The sequence below is a fragment of the Equus przewalskii genome, chromosome 7 (genome assembly GCF_037783145.1).
Source record: "Equus przewalskii isolate Varuska chromosome 7, EquPr2, whole genome shotgun sequence".
Classification (NCBI taxonomy): domain Eukaryota; kingdom Metazoa; phylum Chordata; class Mammalia; order Perissodactyla; family Equidae; genus Equus; species Equus przewalskii.
In genome coordinates, this window is record NC_091837.1 from 75,724,435 (window position 1) to 75,739,370 (window position 14,936).

Below are 14,936 nucleotides of genomic sequence, written 5' to 3' on the forward strand. Positions count from 1 at the left end.
TTTTCCCAAAATGCAGAAAATTTTAAGCATTCAAGAACAAGTGAGGAAGTTTGGGAGTGGAGAATGGGTGGGGGAGGAGATGGAACTATTCCAGTTCCCCTGAAGTCACACTTCTAAGGCCAATCTTGCTAATTATATTAGAAAAAGGCGCTCTTGCTTGCTATTAATCAGTGTTGCTCAAACTTTTTAACCAATGACTGTTTTGATAAACATAAAGTTGTCATAACTTCCTTTGAGCAATTTGAAATTTCAAAACAAATTAAATATCACTATTACAGGCAAATCAAAGCAATTATAGCACAGCCTCTCAGAGATGATGCAACACTCTCTTCCCTCATTCCGAATCACAATACAAGTAGCATTACGTTGTTTCTAAAACTACCTGTAACTTTTTTTCATATCATGTCAGAGCTGGAAGGGACTTTAAAATGTTCCCTTTGTCTCTAAAGATTTTGATCTGCCAGACATGCATTTGGGCCTGCGTTCAGAGGAGACAAGAGAAAGAGAAGTTGCTTGAATAGAGTTGGGAAGTGCCGAGGGAAGAGTGGTTACTGGCAGCTGTTAAAGGGAAGAGTAGAAGCTACTGGGTGTTTCCTGGCTGGTGGAAGGATAAATTTGAGTAGAAAGGGGTTGAGAAGTAGAGGAGAGAATTCAAGTCCAGAGAGGACCATACCTAGGATATCATTCATTGGGAACATTTCACCCAAACTCCTTCCCCCTCCGGGACAGCATGGGATTGTATGTTGTCTGAGTAACTAATAGTGTTAAGGAATTGTTACTAGTCTTTATAAGCATGATAAAGCTGGTGTGGTTATGCCTTTTAGAAGAGCCCTTATCTTTTAGAAATGCATAAGGAAATATTTATAAATGAAACTATAAAATATATGGGATTTGCTTCAAATAAATCCCAATAATGTCCCCCATGAGAAGCAGGAGGGAGTATAGATGACAGAAGATTGGGCATGAGTTGATAATTGTTGAGGATGGATGATAGGTACACAGGGATCCACTATATTGTTCTATTTATATGTATGTTTGAAATTCTTCATAATAAAAAAAAAATTTTAAGAAATACAGTGTTTCCAACTATGTTGAGTAACGAGGCTGGATTTATCCTCCTGCCTTAGAAAAATTAGAAAACCTGGAAAAAATATATGAAGCCATTGTTTTCAGACATTGAATAAGAGGCAATGCATGAAGAAAAACAAATTAAGTGAGCCCTGCAATTGCCCCACCTTATTGCCTGGAGACAGTTTCCATGCTATGGTACAGAAAGGGGGACCCAAATGAAGCCCAGCATTCTCACAGAGTGTAGTAGACAAAGATTGGAGTTCAGCACAACCAAAGCCTGTGGAATTTACAGGGCAGAGTACTGGAGAAGAAAGCATTGGAGAGAGAGAGAAAATGAGAACAGAGAGCTCCAGAAATTGGTAAAGGAGTCCTCTTGGCTGTGCATGCATGAGAGGAAACTACCCAAGGTCAGTGAAAGAAATACTGGAAAGCGGTAAGTTGAACAATTCCTGAAGCTCACTAGGGCTGGGAATCATTTGTTTCCATAAAGCAGAAAAGACTGAGAATTACATAGGACATAAGGTAGAGTTTTCAAAAGGGTTTTTTCCCTAATAGTGGAGCTGAATTAAATCTAGGCCAAAGGCAGATTTAGAACTGCCCTAATAAATCTTAAAAACAATCCATAAAAGGATCAAACAGATTCCAACTAATGTAACTGCAAGCCAGAACAAAGTCCAACACATTTAAAGAAACACATCAAAACCTAGAATGCAACAATGTAAAATTCACGATGCCCGTTGTCCAATCAAAAATTGAAAGGCATGCAAAGAAGCAGGAAAATATGATCCATATCCAGGAGAAAATCAACCAATAGAAACAGAGCAATAAATGACAGAGATGATGTGATTAAGAGATAAGTATGTGAAAGCAGGTGTCATAAATATGCTCCAAATGTTCAAGAAGTTATAAGAAAACATGAATATGGTGATGAGAGAAATGCAAGATATAAAAAGAATTAAATGAAGCTAGTAGAGATGAAAACTATAATATCAGAACATTTTTTTAATGCACTGGATTGGAAAAACACTGAAGAAATGATCAGAGAATTGAAAACAGCCAAAATGAAGCACAGAAGGAAAAAAAGCTGAAAAAAATAAACAGAGTATCATCGACTTGTGGGAAAATTTCAAAGGTCCAACATACTTGGAACTCCAGGAAAGGGGAGGAGAGGAATAAAAAATATTTGAAGAAATAATGGGCAAAATTTTTCCAAATTTGATGTAAACTATAAATTCACAGATCCAAGAAGCTCAATAAACCCCAAGCAGAATAAACACAAAGAAAACAATCCCAAGGCCCATCAAAAAACAAAAAACAAAAAACAGAAAATCAGAACTAAAAAGAGTATCCTAAAAGTAGCCAAATAAAAAAAGACCCATTACATACACAGGAACACAAATAAGAATTTTCCCCAAATAAGAATTTACCCACCTAGGTAAGCCAAAAGGCGATGGAGCAACATATTTACAGAGCTGAAGGAAAAAAACATCAATACCCTAAAAATATCTTTCAAGAATAAAGGTGAAACAGGGTCTTTTTCAGAAAGACTAAAGCTAAGAGAATTCATCACATGCGGACCTGCACTACATGGATATTAAAGAAAGTTCTTTAGGCAGAATTAAAATGAGACCAGATAGATACCAGAGGGAACTTGGATCCCCACGAATGAATGAAAAGCACTAGGAACGCCTGTGAGTCCATCTCGGACCACTCCTGCGTCTTTGGCTCTGTCTGCATTGCTCCCTTTGTCGGGAAGGCCTCTTGTCTTCTGGAAAACCGATTCTGATCCCCAGATGACTTGAATGTTACCTTCTCTGCACAGCCTTCCCTGACCACCCACCCTCTCATCCCCAACCAGACACTCAGACGCTGTTCTTCTGAGCTCCACAGATCTCTGCCTGTTCCTCAGATGTGCTGCTGGTCCCGCTCTGTGGTAACTGTTCAGACGCCTGCACCTCAGGCCGTGGACACGTGAGGGTAAGCCTCCATCTTTGAGCTTCTCTTTGTGAGTAGCCCAATCACTGTTAAATGAATTAAGGTTGGTTAGATGGGAACCTGAGTAGAACATTTGCAAGGACATTGAGTGAGTCTCTGTCCACATTCATTCTTCATTCATTTATTCACTCATTCATTTATTCATTTATGGAATGACCTCAAATTTATCAAGGAACGAGAAAGTTGATCTGTATTCTACACATGAAAAACAAGCTGATATTGGCAGCAATTCTCCAGCGATTGAAATCATAAACTCATCAAGTCCATGCTCTACACTATTTGATGCAGAGCTGCAAACCAACAAGACTTCCTGAGAAGCAGATGAGGTTAATGGAGGAAAAGGAGCCAAAGGGAGCAAAATCTGTTCTTTCATTAGAGTCAGGTTGGATAAAACACACACATTTTTTCATATAATACAAAGTTGAATGCTCTCACCTCCCTACTTTATTTTACCTACCTTATGTGTCATATCAGAGGTAAAGAGTTTAACCTGCTATTCTATCCTTTTATTTTAAAATAAGAAAACAAATATGAGGCAAAAAAGCATAAAGTTGGAATAATATCTCTATGCTATTTATAAACTTGTTTCTGATTTCCTTTGCTGTCTTTTCCACTTGAAGTAATCACTTGAGTAATCAGCATCCTCTTTACTTAAATATGTAATAACTACATATAGTTTTGACCAGTTCCTGAGAGTCTCAGAAATAAAATACTGGACAAAAATTGTTAGTCATGTTTAAAAGAATTTTTAACTTCCATATTTGAAAGAACATAGAGATTATAACCTAGTTAAGAGATTGATGGTAAAGTTATTGGAAGTAGCTTTTTCAATTATTTATTTTAAAAATATCTTTTAATTAAAATTTTATTAAAAGAATTTTAATTAAAAAAAATTTTTTATTAAAAAATTCTTGGGGCCAGCCTGGTGGCATAGCAGTTAAGTTTGCACACTCTGCTTCAGTGGCCCAGGGAGCACTGGTTTTGATCCTGGGCGTGGACCCACATGCTGCTCATCAAGCCGTGCTGTGGCGGCGTCCCACATAGAAGAACTAGAAAGACTTACAACTAAGATATACAACTATGTACTGGGGCTTTAGGGAGAAAAAAAGAAAGAAGGAGAGGAAGATTGGCAACAGATGTTAGCTCAGGGCCAATCTTCCTCAAAAAGAAAAAAAAAAGTTTCTAACATGCAACCCACCCATTTTTAAGTCAGCTCCTTTTTGAAAGCAGAAAGCCAAACTTTAGTTTTAAACTTATCTTTTTCCCTTAATAGATTAAGCAGTATTGTTCTCATATATAAATATATACATGGAATGCTTTGCTACTTTAACAGCAATTTTCCTGATTTTTTTTTTTATTATTAAATGTTTTCATAGTGTACTTGGTTTTTAGCATGAAAGCTTCAGCGAGGCAGGGATTTCTGTCTGCTCTTGTTGCTGTTGTTTACTGGGACTGCCTAGAGCCTAGACAAGGGCCTGGTGCAGAGTGAGAGCATAGTCACTCCATAAATGCTGGAGGGAATGCATGGAGGAGTGGTGTTCAGCCTGCAGCAGCCCCCAAATCTTTCCTCGGGCCCCTCTTGGACCACCAGCCTTTGGAGCTATGCTTGGAAGTGATCTCTGGCCATCTGTTCTCTCTCCTTCTGCCCACCTGATCTTTCTGTTTACAATATGTTGATGTATTTGATGATATTATTCACCTTTGACTAATCACTTACAAATAGACCACAACGATTAGAAGAGGGGGAAGGGGAACACGACGTGGTCTCTCACATTTGCCGAGACGTCCTTTACTCAGTGGACTCTCGGGTCTCCCCATGACTTTCGAAACAGTCATGCTTCACTGCCACCCATGATTCTGAACTCAGATGTTTTCCTCATTTCCTGCTACTGCTTTTCATGTGTTCTCGGGGCCTTAACAATGGCAGTAACCCAGATCCAGACTATATTCCTTACTGACGTCTCCCACGGCAAACCTAAGTCCAACCCACGGTCTAGAAACGCAGACTGAGGGGCCCTGAGCACCCAAATCCACCAGCTCTTTTATAAAATCTGGCTGGCTCCCTCATCTTCCAGGATCGGAGATGTTCCACCAACAGTCGGGGAAATTTCCCTGAGCCAGGGCAAATGCCTAATGAGCCTCAAAACGGACTAATCTCCACAAGTCCACCATCCCCACACGTTTTCTGGTGCAGAACTTTCCCAGAGACTGAAGCACAAAACTTGTGAGACCCACATGGGCATCATCATGGGTTTTCTCCATATTCTGGCTTACGTTCATAAGTATCCAGAAACCCTAATTATAGAAGAGAGGTGTTAATAGCCTACAAGGCAAGAATTTTGGAGATCTAAATGGGTATGAGTGAATCAGCGTTTTAAATGTCTGTAATGCAGAATACCAACATTGTCTGGAACACTTTTCAGAGCTGCCGACATGACATTTCTATTAGTCAGTGGTAATGAAGTTAATTTACTAAAGATCATTTCAAACATGGTGCCTCCTCGTTTTTTTTAGCGAGATCATGCAACCCCAAAAGTACATTCACTTCAGCAAGGTTCTTTGGTTCAGAGGAACCTTAAAGACTTCTAGTCAAAGCAGATCACTTTTTGCTGTCATCGCTAAAAACCACCCATTTTCGTCACAAGATAATTCCAAGCTGTAAATAAAATAAACTTTTTAAAGGACACTTAAGGCACCTATGTTATAAAAAAAGTATCTTTCCGTCCTTTCAATGCATTGCTCAGAGGACATGTGAACATGGGTATTTTAGAGTCTTAAAAGTATTGGTCACAGAGCCCTGTGGCATTTTAAGGGGAAATGGCTCTTTTTCTTATTTGGTGCTAGACTCCTTTTATCATCTTCCTGTATCAATTGAATAATACCATACTTCTGTAAGCACCTCGTGAAAGACAAAAAACTGTATGTATTGTGTATTTATATATTGCTTATTTCGCATTATACATTTCTTACATTTTTATGCGGCCTACAACGGTTTTCAGGAAATGAATATCAGAAAAAAGTCACAGGAAGTTATCAAAAACTATGACAATTGTTTTATTCTAGAATTTACTTGCCTAAATTGCTTAAGAAATATGCTTTTTTAATAATAAAATTCCCACAAAAAGTGAATAATCTGGGAGTCTAAATCCACTTTTCAATCTTGCTTCCCCTGTAATATCTGTAACAGAACAATCCTGAATTAGCTGCTACTTTCCATAATTCTTGTCAGCAAAATCTATCAGTAGTTCTAACTCTGATTATACACGCTGGTAATGTAATTAAACGTGTTTTAAGCCTATCTCTGATGTCACAGTTACAAATATAGCCACATAAATTTTAGCTATGAGTATTTCATACATAATTTATATATACAAATGTGTTTGCATGTGTACCTGGATTAAGTATAATAAATGTAAATTATATAATTTATATCTATATATGTTTAACTGTGTTTAGTTTCAATCAGACAATGGTTTGATATATATTTTTAATGAGGGAAAATCCTACTGCAATATTAAGATTTTGTGTTTTGCAGACTTCATTTCTTAGTATTTTTTTAATTAAAAAGACAAATACATTTCAATGTTCTTTTTAGTAAATGTTATGCTTCCTTTTCCAAAACAACCTTAAGTTTATAAATAAGAGTTAATGAATCCAAGAACCATGTTATTCCGTGAGCTTGTGAACAAACAGCTTAAAGCCGAACTAGAATTCTTTCCAAGCTGGATTTTCACATGATACAGTTTATAAACAAGTTTTGGGGGTAGAGGGATTGGTTTTGTCTTGTTTTGTTTTTCTATATTTTTAATAAACAAAATTAAAATTCTGGCTTCGAAATGACTTAAAGATTAACTAGATTTCTAACCCATCACAAAAATGAACTTGTGCTAAACTTAGGGATTGCTCAAACCATTGAATCCTCTCCCTGCGTTTGTTTTTCCTTTGAGGGCCTTCTAGACAGGCACATGAATGGATCTGAGATGGTTTGCAGCATCACACGATGCTCCCTTCGTTGAAGAAGAAGGGAGGCTGCACGGCCTCCGTTCCTGAGACCTCGATCAGAAACAGATCCTGAGAGAAGTAACACTAACCTTGGACTCTCTCGCGCTGTAAATTGTCTCTTTTGTAACTGTGACAGACACTCCCCCGGGCTCTCTCTTCCATACAACTCCCATGATCACTTTATCCTTTCTCTCTCTGCTGCCAAATAGAGTGGAGTTCCCGGAGTTTTGACACCTTGTAAAGACATTCCAGTGGATTCTAGCACACCCAGACAGATGGTGTGAAAGGAATACAGGGGAAGAAGATATAGGCCTCTGCCAGATTCTCATGTATTCTAGGTAACATCGTGTTCCAGGAGAAGAAAAAAAATAAAAGGGAACTGATATCATTGTTACTGCCTGCTTCCTGAGCCAAGCCACCACGCTTCTGCCAAAGATAACAACGACTTTAAGATGGCTACAAAACTCCTAACATTATGTGAGGGAAAAGAACTAGACCTACGAGGGGGTATAAAACAATAATCTGTATTATTGCTATACAGTGTTACACTGACACTTACAAAAAACAGAATTTTTGTTTCTTTTAGCAAAAAATGACATCCAGCTCAAAATAACATCTTTACTTCTTTTGCTTGTCCAGTGTGCTGGAAACCTCTGCTGAGCTTCCTCTCTGAGGCTAGCACTGACTTTCTCCATGGATAGGCTAGTGACGCTAGAACAGAGAATATGAAATAAACATTAAAGAACAAGTTAATTCTTTTTTTCCCCAGATACAACCAGATATTTTCTTATACACATGAACACACAAGTAAGCACATGAAAAGATGTTTAACATCATTAGCCATCAGAGAATGCAAATTAAATCTACAGTGAAATACTATCAGAACATCTAAAATTAAAAATAGTGACAACACCAAATTCTGGCGAGGATACGGAGAAACTGGATCACTCATCCATTGCTGGTGGGAATGTAAAATGGAAACAGTTTGGAACTTTGGAAATTGGTTTGGCAGTTTCTTTAAAAACTAAACTAGCAACTACTATACAACCCAGCAATTATACTCCTAGGCATTTATCCCAGAGAAATGAAAACTTATGTTCACACAAAAACCTGTACACGAATGTTTATAGCAGCTTTATTAATAATCACCCAAACCTGGAAACAACCAGATGTCCAAACTGTGCAAACTGTGGTTAAACAAACTGTGGTGCCTCCACATTATGGAAGGGAGGTGGGGGGGCTAAAAACGGGCCACAGGAGGGATCCTTGTGGTGTCGGAAACGTTCTGCAACCTGACTATATCAATGTCAATATCCTGGCTGTGATGGACATCACATTACAGTTTCACAAGATGTTACCATTGGGGGAAACTGGGCAAAGGGTAAATTGGATCTCTCTGTATTATTTCTTACAACTGCATTTAAATCTAAAAGTATCTCAACATAAAAAATATAGTTAAAAATATAACCCCTGTTACAGTAAAAAAATTTAATCTACGCAAATACACAAAGGAAAATATGGATCTTTTTAATAGATAAATATGAAGATTATAGTGATCCAAACAGATTTCTTTTAAGGCTCCACATTTTAATAGGTTATGAAATGTATAAATATAAAACAGTAGATTTCTTAGATTTAATGAAGAAAGGAGCCACGGGTCTCTCCATGTTATCGACCTATCAAAGCTATAGATGAGAGAAAGAAAATTATGGGTACTGCACCAAGGATATGATGGATGGATGATACAAATAACATTAAAGCAGCAAGATGCTCTCTGAGTGTGCAAAGATAAAATTATTGAAGTGCCATTCCCTGGCCATAAATTTGGCTTGTCTGGAGGCCATGCACATGCTCTCATCCATGTCCCTTGGGTCCAATGACATGAATTATTGAATGGCTAACCAAAATTAAGGTACAGAATATAGTTTAGAGCTGGCACGTGACCCACACAGATATAAAACGCACAACCTTAACCTCATTGCTTTTCCTGCTTGTCAGTCACATACTCACATTTCATTTTGAGAGACTGAAAGGTCACATTACATAAGTAAGGGAAACCATATCTTTGCAAGTTCTTTGATTCTTGAAATGTTCACCCACAGTCTCATGCCCATATTTAATTTGCCATTTCACCTTTTCTCCAACACTAGCTCTTCCTGGTCTGCTCATTTCTCTTCCTTCTTACATATTCTTTTCCTCCACTTCTTCCTCAGCCCTAAGATCTCCACCATCTCATTCCTATTCCTCTGTTTCCATACACAGGCCCTGCCTCCTTTCCAGGTCCGTTGTCTTTGCTCAGCTAACGTTTTCTTTCTTGCATGCGTATCTCCTTACTCCACAGTTACATATAATGCAGAACTCAGCCACGCATAGGCCTAGCTAGAAAGGAAATTATATTGTTCTTAAATAGATGCTTTTAACTCTACAAAACTCAGTAAATAGAAGTGGTCGGGGGTTTTTTCCTTTTGAATTACACACGACATTCCTCTCAACTCTCTACAACATCTTTCTACTCTGGGACTTTGGCAGAGAAAGGGTTGATGAGGGCACATAGCTTCCCAACTGCCTGCCCTACTTCTGTCTCCCTTCTCCTTTCTATCAACCCCCCTTCCTCTTTCTGTCTCACCAGACCTCCCTGGTATAAAACTTCATGGTTTTGTATTTCTTACATAAGTATTATACCACACATTTTGGTTAGAATTATACACACACACACACACTACTTGCAGTAACCGCAGCAAACTTATTTTCAGGTAAAATGAATAATGATGACCATGTTGTACTACAATTGCCCTAAATTCTACATCTCTACCCCAACACACATTTTCCTGTGTTCTGAGCTCTGCAAAACTTATATAAGTTGGGTGTGGGGCAGCGTGTAGAGAGAGGGTCCTGGAGGAGCTACGGTCACATAAATCACACCATTTCCACTAGGAAAAGCTACTCCTGTGTGATTTTCTTGCTGCCGCTGACCATCAGGACCAGGTCTTTATTTAGCCTGGTCATTGGTGAACGGAAGCAGACCAAAGGGAAAAAAGAAAAAAGTCACTGCTTTCATTGTTTTCCTTTGTTTTGTTTTTCACTCGACCATTTTATGGGCAGTGTGACCACACACTCCAAACAGGACCGTTTAGAAAACAAAATAACCAATAAATCACTGAAATTTTTAGAATGGAAAAAAACTAGACCACCCCTTACAATGAAGCCATCTGTGTTTTTCACTCTGGATCACTTTTCCTGGAAAAGAAACTTGTATTATTTATCTGAAGTAAGAGAAAGGCAATGAATTAGGGATGTACATGATCGCCATAAAGTTGAAAATCACACGACTAGATCTTTCTAGTCCTGGGTTCTCCTCAAAAAGTCAGTCCTCAAAGTGAGCGCTTGGACCACAGATGGCCCTCACTGGTCAACTGGTTGTGTATGTGTTTTCCGTGTGATTCTGAGAACCCAGTATGGAAGCAATAAATTACGTTAAATGAGAGGTGGTGAGGAAATAGCTCAACAATTAAGAAATAACTTCAGGATTTGGAGTTGCATGTGGGAAATGTAAGAAATTTGTTTTGCCTATAAATGCCTGTGGGATAATGTTTCAGTAGTTTATTGCTGTATAACAAACCTAATGGCTTAAAACAACAATTCATTATTTCTCACAATTCTGTGGGTTGCCTGAGCTCAGCTGAGCAGTTCTTCTGCTCCATGATGTCAACGCTGAGATCACTTGTGTGGTGGCATTTAGTTGGGAACCCAACTGGAGCTGGATCATCCAAGATGGCCTCTCATATTCCAGAACCTCTCTCCTGTGACTCCTCATCTTTTAGTAGTTGAGCCCAAGCTTCTTTTCTAGCAGCTAGGGCATAAGAGAGAGGCTGGAGCCAAGGTAGAAGCTCTCAGACATCTTAAGAGTGAGGCCCATAATTGATCCAGTGTCACTTTGCCCTGGTTGTTGGTCAAAGCAAGTCAAAGCCAGGCCAGATCAGAAGGGAGAGGAAACTGATTCCATCTCTTGATGGGAGGAGGAGCTCACATGTTCATAGACAGGAGTTTTTGGCTGCCATCTTTGGGGACATTCATCACAGATGAGCAGGAAGGAATGTGGACTACTCCTGCAATGAGTATGACACATTTAAAATACAGGTGATTTAAAATGATCTTGATAACATTCAGAAGTCAATAAAAAACAATAATGCTTATTTCTTTGCAAACAATACTGTCTATTTTTCCTAAGACTGTTAACAAGAACCCCTCCTGGTCTGATAGTGGGCCCTAAAATTCCCATTGTTAGAGCCATTCCTTTGAGTCATGTCATATTTGGAAGTCCTGCCTAAAAATCTAAATATGTCTGGCACTGACCCACGGTCAACCCCTAAAGCCTTTGGCTGAATCCGAGATTAGCAACTCTGTCAGTGAGAAGTCTTTGAGGCAGAGTTCTTAGACCGTAATCCGTGGTTGGGCTTTGGGTGTCTGAAAGACCTTGAAACCACTTTCAAAATGTTCTGGTTGTCACATTCATTTTTCACCAGTTTCTCAAAAGGGGAAGATACCAAAAGGTTAAAACTCACTATTCTAAGGGCCTGTTCCAAAAATAAGTCTCACTGGGAAAAAGGCAAAGTTGACAGTTCTGTTTGGTAACTACTTCCTTACGTGGCACTTAATTATCCTCTAATTACTTAATATCCTTTACCTCTGTCTGCCCCCACACACTACATCTCCATATCTGGAGGAAGGGTCTTCACTCTGTACTTTGTACTTGTATCCCCCACTGGGGAGAATTCTTTGGAGTCCTCAATGTGCTTCTGATCTGGTTCTCAAATCATGTTCCTCAGAACCTTCTGGGGCTCAATGAGGCCAAGGAGGGGCACACGTACCGGGAGAGCCAAGAGGTGAGTGGAGCTCATACTTGACCCATTCAAACAGAGCAGCTCCACCTTTGACTGATCCTACTAGACTTATGCATGCATTTTCTCTTGAAGAATGAGTCCTGAGGCTAAAAGAAGCTTGAGAATTACTAATAGGCCCAATGTCTTTGTTTTCCAAGTGATAGAAAATGATATTCAGTGGGTTTAAATATTTTTCTCAAAGTCTGGTGTCAGAGCTAGACTAGAACTGTGACTTGTGTTTGCTGACACCTAATTCTGTAAGTTTTCTAGTCTATACACTACCTCCCCACCAAAGACCAGCCCTACCACCTTCTCAGAGGCCAAGTGTGCCCTCCCCAATCCCCAGTGTGTGTTTTCCTCTCAAGTCAAAAGTGTCTGAGATCAGGAAACAGCCAGTTGATAAGTCAGGAACGTAAGGGAATTCCAAAGGGAAAGCTGCCTGGCTGGACTCCAGAGTGGGACATGGGATGGGAGAAAACAAGAGTTCTGAGCATCAACCCAGGGAAGAGGCTTCCTCCGAGCTGATCTTATTAGGCTGCGAACTGGCCCTGACTCTTCCTATAGCTTTCTTATTCTACTGAAGAATGAATTTGAATTAACAACAAACTGCATTCTTTTTTCTTATATAATGCAAAACACACTGTCCTTGATCACTAATTCCTGACAGCTAGAAAGTGCATTTCAAAGTCATACACCACGTTCCAAGCCTTCCAAAATGCCTAAGGAGAGAAATGCTAGACAAATCCCAATAAAGATATGTGTGTAGATTTCTACACTTGCAATGTTAATGGGCCTTGACTAAGACCACTGTGATTTTAATACATTGTATTGTTTTATTCCTACTGTATTTTTAAATAGAATGTCTCAAAACAATTAGATTAATTAAATATCCACGGGGATGCAAGAATTGTTTTCTTATCACACTTGGGGACTTGACCAGCTCAGCTCCCTTGTTTTTTTTTTCAGAACCTCTTAATGAGGGATTCTCACTCCATCGGAGCCTTGACAACCATTTCAATCTGTCATTAAGAAGAGCATTTCAGTACCTGGAAAATTTTAAGACTCCTTGAGACTTAAATTTGCCAAATGTAGCTGTTTAGTTTAGGGGAAGCCGTCCTTCGCCCTGAGTGGCACACTTTCAAGCTCCCTGGCTTATTGTCTGAGAATGCAAAGTGAATCGTGGTCTTGGGGAGTAAAATACAGGTTAGAAAGGTTAGAAAAAGTAACCGAGCAATTTTTATTGTCTATGTTTCATCAAGATACTGAAAGTTGAAAATTTCACCCCGTGCTAATAACACAGTATTAGTTACACTTGACTGCTTTGTTGGAGGCAAACCAATCTCACTTCTGTTCTCTCAAGCCTAAATTCTGAGAGCGGCCAGCTTTTCAAGAAAACAAAAGCTGCCATAATCTCTAGGATAGGCTGGTGTCAAACCACAGGAGTTCTAGCAAAGACCACATATTATCATAAGCTCCACACATTAAAGAATTCTGTAGCATGGCAAGCTCTAAAGAAAGAAATTCTTAAAAGAGACTCATTTTTCTCCATGATGTCAGCTGCAAGAATAAACTAGTGATGAAGAAGAGGTTGGGAGTTGGCAATAAAAAGACCTTGAGTTCTCTGGTTTCATGGCCAACTCATTTTAGATCCTTGGGAAGGCATTTCATTCATCGAAATGTCTCTACACAGAGACTGACTGCTTACTCCCTTTGTGAGAGGTAAGCTTGCTCAGTTGTATGGGAGATTCTTTTCTTTTTGGAGGATTATACGGCTGTCAGTGTCCACTTAAGGCTACCTCTCCTCTGCTGGAGCAGAGCAGCATGACGGTCAAGATCATGGATTCAGCTCCAGATGACAGGGCTCCATCCACACCCTGTCTTTCTCCCTTGCAACTCTGTGGCCTTGGACAAGCTATTCTAACTTCCTGTGTCTCAGGGTCTCCAAGAGTGAAATGGTAGTGATAACACCAGTCCTACTGCATAGGGTATAAGGATTAAATGCATTAGTGATTTAAACCATTTAGAACAGAGCTTGGTATCTCCAAAGTGCTATAAAATAGTCATTAGCCTTAGTACTCTACAGCTTAAATCAAACTAATCGAACTATTTCTCTTTAGTTTTTAAAGACAGTAGATTTCACAGCCTCCTTTGGCCTGCCCCATTCTAGTATTTTAATGATCCTCATTGAGGGAATTGGTTTTTTACATTAATATAAGCCTAATTTCCCTTAGAAACCTCTGGCAACTATATTTCATAATAGAATAGTTTTCATTCAAGAATTCAGATCAGTGTTGAATTACAGAGAAGAAAGACCAATCCTTCCATTTCTTCACTCCTTAGCTACCTGGAAACTCTGAAACCAAGTGATCCCATTCTATTGAAAAAGCAGAATCCAGGAGTGACCAAACAGTTCACAGTATTAATGAGGTAAAGAATAATTAGCACTCATCTAAGCCAACCCTTTAGTTTTACACATGAGTAAAATGAGGCATAGAGAGGTAAATAGCGCTGGTTCCTTTGCTATAACAGAAATTATACTTAAATAGTGGTTTCAAAAAAATAATTAGTGTTGTCCTCTCAATATGTTTACCCAAGAGGGTATAACTTATTCTAGTATTGCTGCCGTTACTTGGATTGTGTTTTTAAACTCTTTTTGCTTTTCATGGTTTACTTAAATAAGAAAATTATATCTATTCTTTAATACTAAGTTTTTTACCCAAAATGGCATTTCCACATTGACCACTCACCTCTTTACCATATTTGTATCTTTATGATTTTTATCATTTCCAGAAACCAATTTATTCTCATGTGGTCAAAAATATAATTGCAACTTTTACAAAATGCATAGGACAAATTAAGGAGATGATCTTATTTAGGCTATTGCAGCAGAGAGAATTTTCATTAATATGGAATATCTCAAAGAAAAGAAAGAGGTCTGGGCCTCGTAGAGGCAGGTAAACAATGGAGTCATCCAGGAGTCCTATAGGA